The sequence below is a fragment of the Pipra filicauda genome, unplaced genomic scaffold (assembly GCF_003945595.2).
Source record: "Pipra filicauda isolate LSUMZ 115617 unplaced genomic scaffold, ASM394559v2 scaffold208_size1342795_pilon, whole genome shotgun sequence".
In the NCBI taxonomy this organism is placed as follows: Eukaryota; Metazoa; Chordata; class Aves; order Passeriformes; family Pipridae; genus Pipra; species Pipra filicauda.
The window spans coordinates 1,108,995-1,113,567 of NW_024104319.1; positions in this window are offsets into that span (position 1 = coordinate 1,108,995).

Below are 4,573 nucleotides of genomic sequence, written 5' to 3' on the forward strand. Positions count from 1 at the left end.
AATAGTGGTAAAGGACTAAACAAGGAAAATGGCAGTCAGTCACTGAGTAGGGTGGGTGATTTATTGCAAGTGGACACAGTCAAACCTGAGGAACTCAATGCCTTCTTTACACAGCAAGGGCTCCCAAGCCTGAGGGCCTGGGATTCAAGGAGAGGAAAGATGACCATTAGTGAGTGAGTTAAGAATTGCTGGAGAAATCCTGCAAACAGAAGGCCTGTGTCCAAGGATGCTGACAGAGATGGCTAATGCCAGCACAAGATCACTTTCAATCATCTCTGAGGAGCCATGGATACCCCTGCCAACTGTAGAAATGTTGCACCTATATTTAAAAAGAACTTAAAGGACAGCCCAGGCAACTGCAGGCTGTTCAGTCTCACATCAGTCTCTGGGAAGAAAACATGAAACAAGTTCTCTTGGATGATATTTCTGAACACATGAAGAAGAAGTAGGCAATTGAGAATATTCAGCATGGGTCTACAAAGGATAAATCATACCTGTGAACCTGCCTGACTGCATTTACCACAAGTTTAGCAACATTTTCAACTCTGTCTCCCACTGTTCTTGTATTTAAGTTAGGACATTATGGTCTCAATGGGTAGCCAACTGATCCAACTTTGAATTTGGTCAGAGGATTGTGCTTAATGAGTTGTACTCTATCTGAAGGCTGTATTGTGGCTCTATCCTAGGACCAATCCAGTAGTAGAATCCACTGCCCAGAAAGATTGTGCAGTCTCCACTGTCGAGGGTTTTCAAGACCAGATTGAGTCACAAGCAAACTGGTCTGACTTCAGTGTTTTAGAAGCCTAGGAGATAAGGGGGGTAATGTGTGGCCAAATAGCCATTGATCCAACCATGGATTGTTAGTAACAACAGCCAAGGATTGTTGGTGACAACACACTGTGAAAAAGAACAGGACGTGGCTGGAGAAGGGGCCGTATGGAGGGAGGGCAGCACATTTCTGGGACAAACTTCCTTGTTCTGGCTCCTGGAGATAAACACAACACAGCACAGCGTGAGCACAGGAATGAGGTTGAGAATGGGCAGGGGCTGTAGGAGGGGATCAAGACCACCAAAGATCCCTGAAGCCCTCCAACCCATTTCCAGGAAGGTCTAGGAGAATGGACTGTACAGGATAACTAATTTGCCCAGAAAGTGAGAAACTTGTCTCCAAGCTGGGGAAATTTATCTATAAAAGGCACCTTCACAAAACCTGGATGCGCAGGCACAGCCAGAATCCTGGACATCCCATCCGCTGGATCAACACTGGAGCCAGGACTGCTGATCTCTCTTTCTCACTTTCTTCCTTTCTTTCTCCCTCCTCCTCTTCGATTCATCCCTCTGTTCCCTTTCACCCTACCCCCTTATCCAAAACCCATGGCCATGTACTTATATAGTAGGTCCAGGACTAACCAATTTCTAAGCCAAGTGTGTAATTTATAAATAAAACTTTGTAAGCTTTTGTGGACTCTCTGACTTTTGTAATTTATTTCAGCCATGAGCATCTATGAATTGTGGGTGCTTCCTTCCCCTTAAGGGTGGGACACCACAATTGCTAACTCTGCTTTGAACAGGAAGTTGGACTAGAGGTTTCTTACAACCTGGATGATCCTGTAATTGCTGTCACAGGGGCTCAATACTGGAAAAGTGCTATGGACACAGAAATCTCTCCCAAAACAAAGTTGTTTCACATCCATTTTTCCAACTACTCTATCGCTGAAAACTGTCTTTCCCACACCTATAAGTTTTTATCTCCTTGAGAGAAAATAAACTTTTTGGGGGGGAGGGGGGTGGGGCATGAGTTTTTTATTTATTTGTTTTTAGCAGGGACTTTTTAGTGTACAGGTTGCATGGCTGGGTCTGTTCAGTGTATTTTACATACATTCACACATCAGAGACCACCAATACCTCAGTACAAGTACCTACAAAACAAGGAACTTCTTAGCTGAGAACCCCTTATGACACCTGGCTTATGCTTCCAGTTTCTGTAAACAAGATCCAGGATGAAAATAGGTTATAGGATGTGCTGAGATGTGAGAAAGAGTAGGTGATGCTGGGGAGAAAGGGATTGACAGAGATATATCAGGAAGAAGCAGAGCATCAGGAAAGAATGAGAAGGTGCGGGGCAGATAGGGCCATTCTCCTTCAATACAAATCCTACTGCTGTCCTTGGTGTGCTGCCAGTAACAGGTGATGCCCCTGTTCCTGGGAGATATGGTATAGAGCAGAGGAACGAAGGTACACAGAGCTGCTCAGTGCTCTTACCTTTCTGCAACCCCAGACTAGTCGTCGTAGGGCACATACAGCAATACAATAACATCTAGGGAATATATGAGGGAAGAAAAAGATTTAATTTAGTCCCAGCTGTAGGAGTAAATTGTTCTGCTGATTGTTCTGCTCCAAACAGCAAAGCAGTTCTCTCCTGCTGCAGCTGTCTTTTTGCCTTTCTGTGGCCCTGTTTCACACTTGCCTTCTGATATCTGCACTCAAAGTGACAGAGCTCTCACAGAGAGCAACTTCTTCACTGTCCAGATACAACTCACTCTGAGACCCTATTTCAAGTAGAAAACAGCACACCATATTATCCTGACATAAGAAATAATGCAGAAAGAGGATGAACAGGGCAGCCTTGATTCTGATCTGTCCTACAAATATGTGCAATTTGAGCTTTTAATGTACTTTACTAAAAAAATGAAGCAGTAAGGGTCTTTCATGTGGGATCTTGATTTCTGACAGAATTATTCAGACATCTTTATTGATAACAGAGATTTTAACCCAAAAAAGGAGTGAGCACAGTGGAGATCATATGCGGACAGAGCCTCAGTGAAGTTCATTTTCATACAGGCCTTGCCTGCCATCAGGAGTGACCAGAGAGAGAAGGGAACGATGGTTCTCCTGGTGAGCACTGGATGCTGTGTCTTTCTGCTGTCCAATACACCTCAGCCTCTTTCTAGCATGTTGCTGTACAAGTTTCTCCTCGTGTGTCAGCACTTCTGGGTCAGGAGGGCAGTTAACTCGTGCACACAACCCAGGCCACAGCATGTCTTTTCAGAGCAGGGCAGAAGTTTCTGTGCATTGGCCTACAGCACACAAACAGCAGTGCTCGTTTATCAGCAGCTCAGGCAAACTGGGTCAGGCACTTGTAGACAGCGGAACATGTCAATCAGTAATATTGTCTTAATATTCCCAATTTCTATTACAAAATGCCAACTGCTATTGCGAAGTGTCAACCCCCAATTCAAGGTGAGGGAGACTAGAAGGCACAATCCATCAGTCAGTAAATTCTTGCTCACTAGCACAAACATCCCATGCTTCTCTCTACCCTGAGACAGCAGGCTTGACATGAGGTAGAAATGGTTTCTTTTTCACTCCTTCCCCTCTCTCCACTCCCTGCTGCTCCCTCCACACCTCAGAAATTTTCAGCTAATATTGTCCATGAGAGAATACTTGCATGCAGGATAACCTTCCCTATCCACTCTTCCAAGTATGCTCAAAGCAGTTGGAATAATGTCTTTCTTACAATAAGTGACCCCAGCCTCCGACTGAGAAGGTACTGTGCTCTTAGCAGGTTGTGACGAGGAATGGCACAAGGATTTCAAGGATTTCAAACATTTCAACATTTTGGACCCATTTCTGGAATCCATCAGCCTGTTGGCTCAGTACTTCTGAGGCTGAGCGGTGGGGGTATGGTGGATGTGGGAAGGTGATTAGATCTCAGAGTTGGGGGAAAGACATCCAGGCACTATCAATCTTTGACCAACTTGAATCACAGGAAGGACGGAGGGTTTCCTTTGCACTTTTGGCTTTTGCCCTTGGTGAGTTTCTGAGGAGATAACATCTACTGTGGGTGTCTCTGCATTGGGGAAAGAAGATACTGCTGCCTGCAACAAAACCAGTCATATAAATTCATAGCCAAACTATATATCCCGTGGCTGATAGACCCCCGTGGGTCTTAACATTCTCCCTTTATTCTCCTCTAGTCCTTTTTCTACTCCAATGAGCGATCAACCCTCGGACAGTGCTGCTCTCACAAGGCTTCTCCCTCCTACTGCCACCACCTGCACCCTCAGCCGCTGAAGCTGCCGCTCCGGTGCTGCCCGGAGGCAAGACTAGCGGTGACTCCTACGGTAACGCGGAGCCGTCAACGGGCTTTAGGATGTTGGCGATGGTGTTGTTTTAAAGACACACGGGGCAGGGAGAGGCGTCTCCTGGCCAAGGCTCCCCACTTCCCGCGCACCTCAGCAGCCCCGTTTCGGAGCTCCGGGCTCTCCCCGGCTGCCGAGCGCGGTGGGGCATACCCAGCTCCGCGGGCAGGGCGGCCGGACCCCGGGGAGGGGCTGGCGCCCAGCTCGAAGCAGCCCCGGGCCGGACTGTGCTATGCTGTGCCAGGCTGGGCTGTGCTGTGCCGTGCTGGGCTGTGCTGTGCCATGCTGTGCTGTGCCGGGCTGTGCTGTGCCATGCTGTGCTGTGCCGGGCTGTGCTGTGCCATGCTGTGCTGTGCCGGGCTGTGCTGTGCCATGCTGTGCTGTGCCGGGCCGTGCTGGGCTGGGCGGTGGCGCGGCCGGGGCCGTCCCAG